Below are 16,425 nucleotides of genomic sequence, written 5' to 3'. Positions count from 1 at the left end.
TTGGGGAGAACCTAGGAAGCTGCCATATATTGAGTCAGACCATTGGTCTATCTAGCTCAGTATTGTCTTCACAGACTGGCAGAGGCTTCTCCAAGGTTGCAGGCAGGGATCTCTCTGAGCCCTGTCTTGGAGGGAACTTGGAACCTAGATGCTCTTCCCAGAATGGCTCCATCCCCTAAGGTGAATATCTTCCAGTGCTCACACTTCTAGTCTCTCATTCATATGCAACCAGGGTGGACCCTGCTTAGCTAAGAGGACAAGTCATGCTTCCTACCACAAGACCAGCTCTCCTCTCCGAGAGCCATTGCCAGTCAGCATAAACAACACTGAGTTAGAAGGACTGATGGTTTGACGCAGTATAAGGCAGAAACCGCTGCCAGTCAGTGGAGACAATACTGAGCTAGATGGACCAGTGGTCTGACTCGGCACAGTTTAAGGCAGCATCCTATGTCCCTGTTTCATTCTGTCATGATTAGGTGCTGTGCTACAGTACCACCCTGTGGCATAATTAAAACATTACACTGTATTGGAGCATCTAAAGATGAACTGGGTGTAGATTGTGTTCCAGTCGGAAAAGGAAGCACATTTGTGAGCAAGACCCACAAATGCCTGGTTCAAAACCCAGGGAACCATTCACCACATTGTTTGTTTATTTAAAATATGTATGCTCGGCTCTAATAAGCAGTAAATTGAGATATAATTAAACTAGCGTCTGGGAGAATTGTCCCTTTATTGATGTTGCTTCAAGTTCAAGCAAATATTGGCAGATATATGGTGGATCTGAAAATAATACACTTTTGTTTGCAGTCCTGTCCCCAACATCAAGGGTCCTCTCCCCCAAATTGTAGCTGTAAAGTTGGTCTCCATACAAATGGAGACAAAGGTGTTTAGGAGGTTATAATTGGCACTGTGAAATTGTCATAAGATGAGGGAGGAGTTATTTCAGGGTCTCAAAAAGGAATCCTCCTAACAGAAAGTGGATTTGGGAACCTGTCCACACCCATGTTGTGGCTAGTTGTCACTTGTATCATTCTGATGGCATGGTTGCAAGTGGAGTGTAGAGCTCAGTCCATAAGTTTCCAAAGCGGGCTGGCTTAGATGTCAACATTTTTCAGATTGGTCTGAGGTGAGTGAACCCCTGGAGCAAGTTCCTGTGGCTGCTCAATCAAGATACAATCAGACAACCATTGTCTAATTAACACAAGGAAACAAAGTTTACCTACTGGTAGGATTTCCTGGTAACCAGGTAATTTTTGTTGCCTTCTACACCCAAAGCATGTCAAGTTTGTATGCAGGTAGAATTTTCTGATATCCAGGTCTTTTCATTGCCTTCAACATCATACAGGTATATGTCATGAGGCCACCTCCTGGAAGGGAATTGTCATAGGGAGAAATATTTTCTGACCTGGTCAAAAGGAAATGAATCAGTTTTCAAGCCTGAGCAAGGTACATTTTTGATGCTGCACCACAGGCAACAGCCCTCCATTTTTCTACATGGCTAAAGCAACCATAATGGAGGTTTTTAAAGAATTCTCCAAAACATACATATATTTGAACCTTAAATACTGGGGGGTTAATTTTCACAATGAGAGCCTTTTATACACCTCACATGTGGGAAAGGATCTTGGACACTCAGAATCCTTTTACTTGGGAATAAGAAGAAACCTTGGATCCTTAGAATCTCTCCAGAGGCTCCTCTCTCCTAACGAGAAATATCCAAAATAATCCCATATAATTTCGTGGCTGTTTTCTCCATGTGAAACAAAAGGCATTGTACATTGAGGGCACTTAGGTGTAAAAGCAGATATAGGGTGTTCTTTGTTGAGCATTGAGTTCAGCATTTAGAACTCCTTTAATGACCATTCGATTACCTTGTAAGAGTGTTTTGTGTTGCTCAGCTTGCACTTTGCTAGCAGAAATAAGGGCAGTTACCCAGTGATGGCTGGTGACTCTTGGGACTGCCAAAGTGGCCCGGACTTGAAAAATAGTGAAGATCACTGGTCAAAAAGCAAGCCTTTCTACACAGCCCACCTTTTAGATCTTACCCCCCCCCCGCCTTCTCACGAGTCCAGTGGCTGAGATATATTCAAGGAGCTATGCACAGCTTGTGCATTCATTGGACCCATATCATGAGCAGGCTATACATAAACCTAGAGAAAAAGAAGGAACATTTGCGATAACAAAAAAGACAGGTTTATATAAATACCATGTTATAGGGACTGTACCCTTTCTGACCTTGTCAGAAAGGTGATTTCCATTTGCTTTATGGCTCCAAGATGTCCCTAACTGAAATGTAATAGTACTTCATCAAGAACAGGAAGTCACCCTGAACAAAACAGATGAGTTTCAGAGTGCCCCTACTTGTCAGGAAGTTGCTTTTGCCACCCTAATGCTCCTCTCTGTTTCTGCATACCTCACTATATAAAGGGCCTTCATTCAGTACTGGTCACTTGCATCAAACAGCCACCATGCACTGCAATCCCCTCATCCTCCTAGTCCTCATGACGGGACTGCTCACAAACTGCTCGGAGCATCTGGGTGTCTCTGTGGGGTATGCAGGTAAGAGTTCCCTTTCGGTCTTCTTCAACTCCATCATGCCTGCAACTTTCTCTTCTGTTTCCAGGTTAGACATCAGTTACTCAGTGGAAAGGGTGGGGAGCCATGGGAATTCTTTCAGTCTCAAAGCAACCGATCCTTGAATGTATCATTCAGCTTTCTTTAAAAACAAACAAACTTTTTTTTCAGTTTTATTGAAACATAAAGAAAAAAGAAAGAAAGAAAAACAGTGTCATGATATTTCTTTAAGCAAGTACTAGAAAGAAAACATTCTGAATATATTAACAGTTAGCAGCTGTGATCAACATTTGATTACATCTGATCAACACTTGGTTGCATAAAGCTGGGTACATAAAACTCCACAAATCAAATCCAGACAATGGGAACAAATGATGTCCTTGTTGGATATTAAAGTTTATAAAGGGATCCCCAATTGACATAAATGACTCAGTTGAGACTTCATTCATATAAGCTGAAACTTTAGAAATTGAGGCATAACCCCATTGTTTCAAAAACCAATCATTTAAAGAGGGGACTTCAGAAACACGCCATTTATTCACATATAAAATCCTGGCTGCAGTAATCATGTATAAAGACAGCTGCATAATTCAGCTTTCACCTGAGGGTGGGGTGGGAAGAACAAGCAGATATTTCATTTTTCATATTTTTCCCTCTGCCTGCCTGTATATGTGTCTCTCAGCCCTCTGAATTTGGGTCTCTTCCCATACTGGCTTCCTCTAGAGTTTCGAAAGACAGTCTCCCAGTGCATTCCAAACCACAGAACATTTGTGGAGTCCAGCGTATTTACTGCCCTGTTCCTCCAGTGGGCCCCTTTGCCCATCTTCCTTGCCTACCTGTTGTAGGTAGCAGGGTCACAGTATCACACTGAAGAAGATGAGAACTGAAGGTTGGTCAAGGGACCAGCGTAGGAACAGGGCAAAGGATAGCACAGGCTGCATACTCTCTCGGCAACATTGAATGATTCAAGGGCAGTCAGGATTTCCCAACCATGCCTTTCCCCACTGAGTTCAACGTACCCTAAAAGGTATTTCCAGCATGTACTGCAGTACATGGCAAGGGTATCTATTTTAAGTCCTTGGGGTGGAGTCAGTCTTCAATTCTGTTTTATCAGTTCAGTTGGTTTTGCTCTCTCGCAGAAGTGACAGTTACCTTGTTAGCTAGTGTTAAGAAATAATAAAGAATGAAGATGTTCTTTCTGTAACTAAAGTTAAGCCTCTTGTTTAATCCCTTATAAATCAAGGAATCACTGTTGAACCCCTTGGGGCTATGAAAGATACTACAGTAACAATATAACCTCAAAGGGACTCTTTGGTGTGTGATTTCACCCATCTGGGAATAACAGGGTCTTTGGAACCCATTTCTGAGATTGCAGAATTGGCCTCTTGGAAATCATAATCTCAGATGTTGATATCATAAGAACAATACCTTGAAATACTGTGATCTCTTCTTTGTTTCAGTGCCTGAGAAGTGTCTGCTCCCTCCAGAAAGAGGAACATGCGATGAATACTTGGAATATTATTACTTTGATTCCAAGCTCAGGTACTGCCACTTGTTCCTTTATAGTGGCTGTGAAGGCAATAAAAATAACTTCCCAGACCGCGAGACTTGCGTCCGGGAGTGTCAAAAGCATGGTACGTACCAAGGACTTTCCAGAGCCTTTCTAAACTATCAAAAGAACTTGCACTCTTGTTACATTATGTGTGTGCTGGGTGTGTGCCAGCCGCATCAATGCAATAAACTCTTTCATCTAACAGAAGGGGCTTAGTTTTGTTGCTGGGGTAGGGGATCAGAGCAGGTATAATCCTGATAGTTCCATTAAAAGAAAAAGGCAAGTTATGTGGGGCTTAAAGAAATTGTGCCTGATGGCACCGTATAAAGCACAAGAAGACAATTCAAAGTGAAATACAAATATGAATACAGCAAATATTTATATACTGCTTTTCAACAAAAGTTCCCAAAAAGGTTTAGATAGATAGATAGAAAGAAAGAAAATGGCTCCCTGTGCAAAAAGGGCTCACAACTTAAAAAAGAAACGTAAATTAGATACCAGCAATAGTCACTGGGGGGATGCTGTGCTGGGGTTGGACAGGGCCAGCTGCTCCCCCTGCTAAATAAAGAAAATCATCACCATTAAAAGGTAGGGATGTGTGGAACCGGTCTGGCAGTCCGCGGTCCGACGGTTCGGTCCGGGGGTTCGTGGGTTCATGATCGAACCGAAACAACACCCCCGCCCCTGGTTCCATCGGACCGGAACCGGACCACTGGGTCCGGTCCGGCAGGTCTGCGAACTTTTGTAAACGTAAAAGCAAGTACCTGTAGCCCCTTCAGGGGGCTTGCTGTAGCTGCGCGGGTGTGTGTGTGTGTGTGTCCGCACGGGTTCCCTCTCCCCCCGCTGGCATTCCTCATCACTGCTGCGGCTGGGTAAGTGAAGCCTTTTTGGCCCTTTCAGGCCTCCATAAAAGCTAGTGGCCTCCATTTTGGCAGCCAATGCGCATGCGCAAATGCCCTCTGTGAGGCAGACCCAACAAAAGAAGTGTGTAGAATAATGATATCCACAAAACAAAGGATATCCTGAGAATTATTCCTGAGAATAAAGGAGTCCAATCGCTCAAAATCAGGAGACCCCAGGAGCATTACATACTGTCGCAACAAACTTCCCAATTCAAAGTCCAAAATAACATACAGACATCTATTTTGACATGTTTGTTATGATATTATGGATTAATCACTGAGAGGAATCATTTCGAGATCTTATGGATTTTGTTGGTTCCTTTTCTAGATAGTATTATCACTGAATTTATATTACGTGACTTCTACAGCTTGACATTTTCTTGAATGTCATATTGGTCTTTTGTAAGACTAAACATTGAAAAGTATCAAAGAAAACCCCCAGGAACAATCAATCTCCCTGACTCTCAATTCCCCAGAGAGTTGTTTTTTAGAAATACAAACTCATATACCTATACAGAGGCGTATTTAGGGAAAATAGCGCCTAGGGCAAGCACTGGAATTGCGCCCCATGTCCAAACATCCGACACCCATCTTTCAGATAACTTTACCATAATAGACACCACTGTTTAGGTACCACAAATGCTTCTTGCCAGACTTTTGTGCTTTCATTGTCTCTGCATGACTGACCCTCCTCTCTTCCCTCAGGTTAACCTTGAGTCCTTCTGAGTAGCCCTGAGCCATTGAAACTGTCAGCCTCATGAGCATGTGTTGGACTTCCACTGCATTGACCTTTTGCACCAACTATCCCAATGACCACTAGGAGCATTGGGAGTAGAGATAATGAGTAAGGGTCTCCCTAACTTCTACCTGTCTCTACACTATGACCCCTGATATGACTCTTCAGGTATTTCCTGTTGAGAGTCAGAATCCCTTCCTTTCCTCTTAGAGAGCAGATGGAAGCATCTCTCTCTCTCCCTCCCTCCCTCTCTATTCATTATGTAGTTCTTTAGATTAAGGATTAGTTCTTTCCTACCCAAAGGTGTACTTCATCAATAAATCTACTTAGTATTTTATTCCACAAGAATCTCCATGTGTCTTCTCTAAGTAGCTGCAACAACTAAACTCTGCAAACTACTCTGTAACTGGAGTGGGTAGTTTCTTTAGTGCTCTGCTAATTAATCTGGAAGTGAAAATTGCAACCCCCAACAGCATGTCCTCTGGTCTCATGAAACTATAGCACCAGGTGAATCCATGTTAACTTATTCATGGGAATTCCATGTTAACTTTCATCTGTGGTAGCAGATTAGAGGAAATTCTTTTATGTTCACTAATAAACTCATCCCTTCTGTTGCATTCTGTGGCTTCTGCTATTTGAGTACGGTTGCCCAAGATCTCTTTATTCCTCGTGTGTGTGCTCTGTTCCTCCCTCTCTGCCCCCTGAAGTTTGAATAGTTTTACTCTGCTACTAACTGGCCAACCAGCCAAGTTTGAAAATCAAAGGGGGGAAAGAGAGAGAGACTGTCCCTGTGAGTAAAATGGAAAATGCAGGGTGATGGTGGCATGGGTACCCATGGTTGACAGGTGGCAGGAAGTCAACAAGGAACTGGAAGGTACCTTTCATTAAACAGAGGAGTTCCAGTGTGTCCCTACTTTTCGAGAAGTTGACTTTGCCCCCTGGCCCTGGGTGCTTCTCTCCATTTCCCTGTGCAACACTATATAAAGGGCTTTCACTCAGTACTGGGTACTTGTATCAGCCACCATGTCCTGCAATCCCCTGATCGTGCTAGTCCTCATGACGGGACTGCTCACAAACTGCTTTGAGCATCTGGGTGTCTCTGTGGGGTTCACAGGTAAGATCATCCTTTTGGTATCCTTCAGTGCTGTCACACCTACAGCCATCTCCGTAGCTGCCCTATGGAACAGGTGAGGAGATCAGGGAAGTGAGCTGATCCTGTGAGAACTATTTCCTGCCTCCAGTAGTCAGCTCTGGCCTCAGAATGCTCAGCCCTATTCTCTTTTTATCTGCCTCTATACTTTCTTCTCAGACAGTGGCATAGCAAGGGCACCGTGTCGACCTGGGTTCTCCTGGCTAGCCCTCCCCACGGTGGTGGGGGTGGACTGAGTGGTGGCTCACTCACTTAGCGGCAACATACCCCTCCCAATGGTGATGGCAGCAGTCTCCTATACTACAAACAGACCATGCTCCAGCCAGGTAGCTCTGACCCTGAGGCTGCTGTGAATGAAGAGTTTTTGTGTGCCCTGATGACACAGGGTGTGTGGAAATGTGTCGTAATCCTAATGAGTTGTGATCTTTATTAGAGGCAGAGTCCTTTCTTACTTCCTGCCTGTACTTCTTGTAGAACCTGTATCTTCCTGTTAGGGATGTGTGAACAGGTTTGAATCCAAACTTGTTCGCAGTCGAACCAGTTTGATTCGATGGCTCATTGTTGAGCCAAACCCCTGCTGGTCTGGCTTGACATCAAACCAACCCCCCCCTCGGCCCAGGAGGGGTTTTTTCGCAATTATTGTTATTTTTAAAAATTGTACTTGCCCCCTCGGATACGCCTTTCTTAGGCCATGGGGGAGGGTCCATGGAGGTTCCCACTCCCCCCACTGGCATTGGTTTTGCCATAAAGCAGCCAGTCATGATATAGTCATGCAGGGGCCTGGGGGAAAGGCCCAGAACGGTCTGAATACTGACCGTACTAGGTGCTTTTTGGTAAAACAGAGGTGGGTGCAGGGAGCGGGAACCTCTGCCGAACCCCCGTGGCCTAGGAGAAGCCACTTGGAGTGGGTAGGTACAATTTTTCAAAAATTTGCTAACCCTGCGTGTGTCGAACCGAACTTGGGGGGTTCAAAGGGGGACAAAACGGAACTGGCCCAGTCCGGTTCGAGTCCGATTCAGACGCGGACCAAACCGGGCCAGCTGGTTTTGTGCATACCCCTACTTCCTGTAACATAATAAAAGAAGTCTTCCCTGTAATGGCTACCTTCCTCTGAACTCCCATGACATGGTGTCAGAAGCCTGAGTTTTAAATCCACAAGCTTAGGAAATGGCTCACTTTCCTGCACCAGAAGCCTTCAGGCAATCCTGCTGCCTGGCCAAAATGGAAAGGAAGATTTGCTTGCTTCAGACTAGTGACAAAGCTCCACAAAGAAGAAGGCATTTTACAAGTAAGTGCCCTTCTTTATGCCATGGGAAGGGAAGGAAGCAAACAGCATTTATACTAGAAGGAGTGTTTGGGGACATTAAGTAGGCGTTTGCCTCCTTCAGGGAGACCCTGTGGACATTGTCTTAAGACCGGATGCTAAGCCATATAGTGTCCACATTCCCCACAGGATTCCTATTCCCTTACCCCACAAAGTGTAAATCGAGATGGAAAGGATGAAGGCACATGGCATAATTAAAGAAATGGGCAAAAGGGCCCAACAAGAACCCACCAGCATATAACAGCCTATACACTTAAATTATAATTTATAAATGCTGGAAGTATGCAATACCTTCAAATAAAATGAAGTATAAGGGTAATATAAAGACAAATTTATTTATTTATTTATTTATTTATTTATTTATTTATTTATTTATTTATTTGAAGATTTAATATACTGCCTAATCCACAGAGTCAGGGTGGTGTACAAAGCAAGAACAGCACCCGAGATTAAAAAAAGAAGAACAAAAAGATTGTAAAGGGCAATTCCACCTGGCGGAAAAGAAATGTCTTCAATAAGGTTTTAAAGGCTGAGATGGAGGAGGCAGACTGAATATGGCGGGGAAGAGAATTCCAAAGTGAATAAACACTCTCCTCTAATACATTAATTTGGACAATGTACTGTATATACTCGAGTATAAGCCTGATTTTTCAGCACCCAAAATGTGCTGAAAAAATCAGCCTCAGCTTATACTTGAGTCATCTATCTGCCCGTGCTAAAATGTCCCCCTATAATAAAGTACTGTACATACTGGTCACAATATACCCTACTGATGTCTCAATTAATGTAATTTTATTGGCATTTATTTTGATTATTGAAACTCACCAGTAGCTGCTGCATTTCCCACCCTAGGCTTATACTCGAGTCAATCAATTTTTTGGTTTCTTAGGTAAAATTAGGTACCTCGGCTTATATTCGGATCGGCTTATACTCGAGTATATACGGTATACAGAAATGTAAGAACACGTAAGGATAGGAAACAAATGTAGAGCAACAGATTTGTAAAGTGAGAATTAACAATCAGCCTTGCTGCTGAGAACTCCTAAATAAATATACAACTTGCAAGTCCATAAGTCAACCTTCTAGGTAACTGTAGAGTCCAATACGAAGAGAAGGAGGATCCAGTTGTCCTTAAATCAGATGAAGATGTAAATTCTGTATCTTATGGGGCATTGATAGCAATTGCTGGTCATCTATAGGGAATGTCCTTCCTTTTCTACCATAGCCAAACATATTTTGGCCAATAATGGGCATTCCTCAATGACATTGTTATAAAGGAACTGTTGTAGTTCCCCAAGCAGCAGCTATGCTCTCATGTGGAGCCAGACTTTTGATTTGCAATTACCAACATTTCAAACTTTCTCTATAATCTGAATAAATATATAGGAAAAGTTCAAATACTGCATAAACATAATCTACCAATATCATCCCACAATACTGACAAGTCTAAAACATACATATCCAAATGCTTCATCAAAAAGGCTGTCTGGTCTATCGTTTTTGCTATTGTTCAATATGGGCTTACATACAATGAAAGGGAATGTGCATGTTGATACATTGTGTGCGCGCACACTGTGTTGTAGGTGTGATCTTGTAGAACTGGAAAAATGGCTCAAAATGCATTTACACAAGGGTAACCTCAATGCATGTTGCATTGCATAGTGTGTGAGCTTTAATCATTTGATTCCACTCCAGATGATCAGTCATTGCCGATTTGAAAGAGAGAATCTCAGGTGTATGTGTCACAAGAATTGCGCCTTCAAACATCCTTGCCTTCCGCATTTCAGACAGGAGAGCTGGCCTTGTGGTAGCAAGCAATAATTGTCCCCATTGCTACACAAGGTCCACACTGGATTTCATTTGAATGGGAGACTACATGTGTCAGCATTGTAAGGGGATAGGACTGCTCTGGGAAGAACATCTGCATGCTTGTGTGCAGAAGGTTTCACTTCTGCTCCATGGCATCTTGAAGAGAGGGCTGAGAGAGACTCCTGCCTGCAACCTTGGAGAAGCCGCTGCCAGTCTGTGAAGAGACAATCCTGAGCTAGATGGACCAATGGCATGACTCGGTATAAGGCAACTTCTTATGTTCCTTTGAGATGATGTTAATAAGCCTTGCCTTTCTCTCTCCTTTTCTCCCCAGAATCGCTGCCTAAAAGGTGCACACTCCCACCAAAAATTGGAGAGTGAAATAAATATTCTGTGCGCTATTACTATAATGTCAGCACCTCGACATGTGAGGAGTTCATTTATGGTGGATGTCTGTCCAATAGAAACAACTTTCACAAAATAGAGGATTGTATTCGGGTGTGTGGAAGCTCTGGTAAGGGGAGATAACTTCCTAGGGCCTTTCCTGACAATCAAAAAGATCTTGGACTTTTCTCTTCATGTGGTTTATGCCCCAAAGTTGTTGCATACTGGGTTGATGCTCAGTGGCTGAGGAACTGCTTTGCACGCAGAAGGTCCCAGGTTCAAGAGGGCCAGTTGCTCTCCCCCTGATAAATTTAGATAATCGCTGCCTTTAAAAAGGTGCTAGGTCCCTGCAGCCCAATTAATTCCCCAAAAATGCCACTTGGAGGCATATTTTCAGAATCCAACTGGGAAAAAGGCAACATTTTCTCCCATTTAACACTCAAGAGAGACCTCGCAGTATTCCAAATGCAACTATCAAGCATGTGTAGCAAGTTGTTAAAGCCCAGTTTTATCTAAAAGCATCACCTTCCCATGTGGGGTTCACCTCCTTATCCACATGTGACCTTTTGGCCAGCTCACCATGACTTGGGGACAGATGTGCATCTAGGTAATTTTGGAGCATGGACCTAAACAATATAAACAGTGCACTTGTTTACTTACATTTTGTAGGAATGGCAGTATAATTATTTTATGGAATTTTATTTGTGTTTTTATCATTGTGATTTCACATCTGCAATTTACATAGCGAAAATAAAATTGTGGTTTCTATGTTCATAACAGATTAGTATCTATAGAATATTATATGTGGTGGGTGGGTTGATTTTCTCATTTCTGTTGGTTCTTTTACCCACTACAAATTCCTTGTTGTTTTGTTCCTAAACAATAGGCAACATTGTTATGCCTTTTTTTAATCCCAGGAGCTCAGAGCAGTGTGCACCATTATGTTTATCACAACAACCCTGTAAGGTAGGTTAGGCTGAGAGATAAGTGGATGTCAAGGGTCACCTAGTGAGTTTCAAGACTAAACTGGGATTTGACCTTGAGTCTCTCCAGTCCTAGTCTAACATTCAAACCACTATACCACAATGGCTATGAAAACTCATACTTGAGTTTCTAGGCAATCTCCCATCCAAGAACTGACCAGACTTACATCTGCTTAGCTTCAGTAAGATGGCTGCATCAAGCACCTATTGATAGGTCTTACAGCTCCAAACCTTGCATAGCTTGATGCCCGGCTTAGCTCTACCTGGCGCTCCATATCAGTAAAACGCTGCTTGAGGATCACATGGGTGTTATCCTAGCCCACAGGGAGTAGATAGATATTTCATAGACAACCCATACAATTTCACACGGTCCACGTTCAAATGGTGCCTCTGCTCAGTTAGCAGTGACCAAAGGGCTTGCCATGGCACTGCAGCCAAATTAAGTACCCCAAAATGCCACTCAGTGACACTGGGCTACCCCTGGCATTTCCGTGCCTTGGACTAAAGGCACCAATTAAAAGCAAGCGCCCTTTTCTCTCCGGCTGCCCTGTTTATGGAATGCCCTCCTTATAGAGGAATACTCAAGGCCCTCCCTCCTAATCTCATTCCCCGCATGTGACTGATTCTGTTTTCTGTTTTCAGGTTAATCCCATGCCCTTTCATGTGGAACTGGACAATGGTCACTTTCTGTCCCATTGGACGTCATCTGGTTCCACGGAATGAAAAGTGAATGCATAGCGTTGATCCTGCTGTAGCAGTCAATGATGAAATGCCTTGCAGGCTCTCCAATAAATTTACTGGTTCTTCTCTAGCTTGTAGATTCTGCTCCTAGACTATTATTCTTCAGGATCTTTTTCTTTCCTCTAGTTAATTATTGACTGATCACATATTGACTGAGACTATACACAGTCTTATATAAAATCTATGGGTAGTCTGAAACTCAAAACACAACAGCAATTAATCTCTTAAGTCATATAAACAAATGTACATAACCATCCACAAACTTTTAAAACATGATAGACAAAAAGCCTGAGAAAATAAGTGCATTTTCAAAAGTCACTTAAAAACAGCTAGAGATGGGGAGGTTCTGATTGTATTTGGGAGCGCATTCCAGAGCCCAGGAGCAAGCCTAGGAAAGCTCTGGTTTGGGGTTGCCACTCAACAAGCCAGTGGTAACCAGAGATGCACAGTGTGTAAAATGCAAGTATTTAAAGTAGGTATTTTCAATACTTTTGTATTTTGTATCTAAACGACATTTGCCCAGGTATTTTGTATTTTTAAAATACACTGCCAAAACCAAAATACATCTCAGCCAATCACGGCTTTGCTTTCTTGCTTCAGGAGCAGCCTTTTTATGGCAAGCAAGCAGCCCATTGGTTTCAAAACATCCTCTTGTACGTGCTCTTGTGTGTTGTTCCAGACACCGCATATCCCACAATACACTGTGCATGGTGCACTGGGTAATTCCCCCATCTCTGTGTCTCCTTGGGCTTCAAGCGGCCTGAGGAGACACACAATACCCAGCTGCCAGGTTAAGGGTGTGCTCGCACCCTTAACCATGGCCAGCACCTGGGTTTAGAAAGGGGGTCAGGCTACACAGAAGCACTGGGATCAAAGAGGATCCCGATGCTTCACATGACCATCCTAACCCAAGCTTCTTGTGCAGCAGCGTGCAAGGCCCACACCTCACTTATATACTTTATTTCACTTTAATTTTTTTTACGTTTTAAATTTTAGACCTATCAGTGCTATTATTTATACAGCTCAACAGCTTTGTGCAATCGTCTTTTACATTCTTACAGTTTTACAGTTTTACATACCCTGCATAGTTTTTTATTTTTATATATATATATATATATATATATATATATATATATATATATATATATATATCTTTAGAGCTTTTAGTGCTACTGTTTAGAAGTTGGTCACATTGAGAGAGAGAGAGAGAGCTCAGCAAATTCTTTACATTCCTCCATTTATACATTTCCTATGCACTTTATCCACACCGTGTTTACATGCATTTTACTTCACTTTGAAAGTTTTTTTAAAACGTTTTAAATTTTAGAGCTATCAGTGCTACTATATATATATCCCTGCCAACTGAGCAAAGGGGCACCTTTTGAAATTGGACCATGTGAAATTGTTTGGGTTGTCTATGAAATATCCATCTACTCCCTCTGAGTTATGATAATGCCCATGTGATCCTTAAGCAGAGTATTACTAATATGGAACACCAGATTGAAGCCAGGCGCCAAACTACGTGAGGTTTGGAGCTGTAAAGCCTTTACTAAATATCAATAGGTGCTTGATGCAGCCATCTTACTGAAGCTAAGCAGATTTAAGTCTGGTCAATTTTTGGATGGGAGATTGCCTAGAAACTCAAGTATGAGTTTAAGAGCCATTGTGGTATGGTCGTTAGAATTCAGGACTAGGACTGGGGCGACCTTCGAAGAAAGCATATAAACGTCCACCAAGTGGAAGGATGCTTCTGCAGAGGATGGTAGGTTCTTTGTGTTGACCCATATTCCACTCCTCAAAGGGCTACATAAGGAGTCTTGCTCTTGGCTAATAAAGGGAAGGAACTCAGCCTCAGAAGAGGTATTGGAATTACAAAGAGAATCGAATGATCTTAAAGGCTGAGTGAATAGCGGGATATATGACTCCCATCTGTCCCATCAGGCATGTCACTTTTCAGCAGTGGTGCAGCAAGGAGAGAACAGCCATGTGCATGTAGGAGCTCACAGTGGTGCCCCCTCTGCCCTTTGGTGTGCCAGCCAGCGGGCCAGCCAGCTACCCCACTGCCACTGCTCCTGGCCTCCGGCCATGCCCCCGCCTCCTGCCTCCACTTGCCTGGCTCCGGGCCCCAACCTCCTTCCTTTCTTCCTTTCTTCTTTATTTATTACATTTATAAACCGCCCCATCCAAAGGCTCTTTACAACAACTTTACAAAGACATTAAAAACACACAATTCAAAACACAGTGCTAAAAACAATAGAAAAGCAATTCAAAAACAATTAAAACCATTCAAAACCAAATTAAAACCACTTTACGAGCCTTGGAAGGCCAGGCCAAACAAAAAGGTTTTGAGGGCTCTCTTAAAGGCTGACAGCGAGCCTAAACTGCGGATATCTGCCAGGAGCACATTCCATAGGCCAGGAGCAGCTAGAGAAAAGGCCCAGTTCCGAGTTGCCACCAGACGTACCAGTGGTAACTGGAGACAGACCGCTCCGGATGACCTCAATGAGTGATGGGGATATACCGAAGGAGGTGCTCTCTAAGGTAGCTTCCAAAGGCTCCTGGGCCCCAAGGAAGGAGGATGGGTCTGGGCACTGGGCAGGTGGAGGCACCTGGGAGCCACGTCATTCACTTCCTGCCTCCCCCTTCCAGCTAGTTGGCCAGCCAGCCAAAGTTCCTCCCAGTGCTGCCGCTGCTGCCACCGCCACCACCCATCAGCTCCCAGGTCCATCCATCATTTTCTTGGGGTTTGTGATCATTTAGCAAAGTGTCAAGGAAGCTGCCATTCCCGTTACAGTGTGCAGACTTTAGTTGTTGCAGATATTTAAGGGACACACATGGAGATCACTCTAGAGTCTAAACTAAACTGATTTATTGGGGAAATACATTTGAGATAGGAAAGACCTATCCTATCTATCAGCTACATAATGAATAGGTAGGAGAGAGAGAGAGAGAGAGAGAGAGAGAGAGAGAGAGAGAGAGAGAGAGAGAGAGAGATGTTTCCATCTTCTCTCTAGAAGGAAGGAAAGAAAGAGGACTGACTCCCTACAGGAAGTACCTGAGGAGTCCAAGCAGGGTCATCGAGTAGAGGGAAGCAGGGACAGGTTAGGAGACCCTCACTAGCTACCAATGCCCTTAGTGGTCGTTAGGATAGTTGGTGCACTGGAATGTCCTTTCCAACATCCCTTTGGATCCAGGACCCCATCAGGGCACATGCACACCAGCAGGGTACAGGAGTCACTGGACAGCGGGGAAGGGAGAGGTGGTGTACATGGTGGCCCCAGAGAGGAGCAAGGTGGCTCCATAGGTAGGAGGGTGAGAGTTCTTGGGACCAGTGTGCCCTATTATAGCTCTGCGCCTACTGTTCAATAAGGGTCAGTGACACTCAGAAACTCTCATTAGGGATGTGAAAACAGGTTCAGTGTTGAACGTGTTCAACGGCAAACCTGTTTGGTTCGAAGGTTCGGGGTCGAACCAGACCGAACCCCCCGCAACTGTTAGGAGAATCGCAAACTTTTTTTAAAAAAAAAATATTTTTTTTTTACTTACACCCTTCGGGGAAGTTGCTGGAGACAGCGCAGGGGGGCGAGGGGGGGGAGGTGTCTGCAAAGATTCCCCCTCCCCTCCCCGGCCTCCCATTTTGCCGCCACTGGCCATTCGGCCAGCTCTTCGGCCCCTGCACCATTGGCCTCTGCGTGGCCTGGGTCACATTGAGGTTGGGCAAGTAAACCCAACTGGGTATTTGGGTCATCTGGGAGTCACGGAATGGGAATGAGGCTCCCCTCCAGCCCAACCACATTTGATTATGTGCATGTTGGGCCAGATATAGGCTGGTTCTCACAACCAGAAGCTGGGTAAGAGGAGTGTCCAGCCAGGCCCCCAGGCCCATGTGTGATCCTGAGAAATTGCCTTGTTTCGGCAACAATCAAGGTAGGAAGTAACGGTGTGTTAGCCACAATCTGGTTAGGATGGTGTTAGCCCACTCCCATCACGTACCCAGCTACACTGTATTGGGGACAGTCGCCCTGCCCTACCCAGATCACGGCAGCAAAATGGGTGAGACCGTGCAAAAATAATGGTAATGATAGCAATAGGAATTGATAACACTCCCAAAACATACAGCACTATCAAAACTCTTGTTCATGAGAAGAATCCAACCTATGCATTATTGTGACAAACTCCAAACACTTTCAATGTTGTGAAAATATCCATTATTATTTTTTGAGTATACACAAAATGCAATTAATCACTCAGTACGATTAACGTGTTACTC

The 16,425-nt window shown here is 43.8% G+C and overlaps 2 long non-coding RNA genes across 4 annotated transcripts; one reads left to right on the top strand and one right to left on the bottom strand.

The window, feature by feature from the left end:
- Positions 1-736: 736 nt before the first annotated feature.
- LOC128333862 (uncharacterized) lies at positions 737-4,976 on the bottom strand. The gene is made up of 4 exons (XR_008311095.1): positions 4,891-4,976; positions 3,594-3,734; positions 1,872-2,716; positions 737-1,367 (listed from the first exon to the last, which is right to left on the bottom strand). It is a non-coding gene; the product is annotated as an uncharacterized LOC128333862 (long non-coding RNA).
- A 2,036-nt stretch (positions 4,977-7,012) lies between these two features.
- LOC128333861 (uncharacterized) lies at positions 7,013-12,225 on the top strand. Of its 3 annotated transcripts, none has more exons than XR_008311093.1 (3): positions 7,013-7,240; positions 10,382-10,561; positions 12,057-12,225. It is a non-coding gene; the product is annotated as an uncharacterized LOC128333861 (long non-coding RNA). The 3 variants fall into 3 exon arrangements; XR_008311092.1 differs by lacking the exon at positions 7,013-7,240 and adding an exon at positions 7,384-7,822; XR_008311094.1 differs by lacking the exon at positions 7,013-7,240 and adding an exon at positions 7,841-8,202.
- The last annotated feature ends 4,200 nt before the right edge of the window (positions 12,226-16,425 follow it).

This window comes from Hemicordylus capensis, chromosome 8 (assembly GCF_027244095.1).
Source record: "Hemicordylus capensis ecotype Gifberg chromosome 8, rHemCap1.1.pri, whole genome shotgun sequence".
Classification (NCBI taxonomy): Eukaryota; Metazoa; Chordata; class Lepidosauria; order Squamata; family Cordylidae; genus Hemicordylus; species Hemicordylus capensis.
The sequence above is the reverse complement of the archived record's forward strand: the minus strand, read 5'-3'. Positions and strand labels throughout refer to the sequence as shown.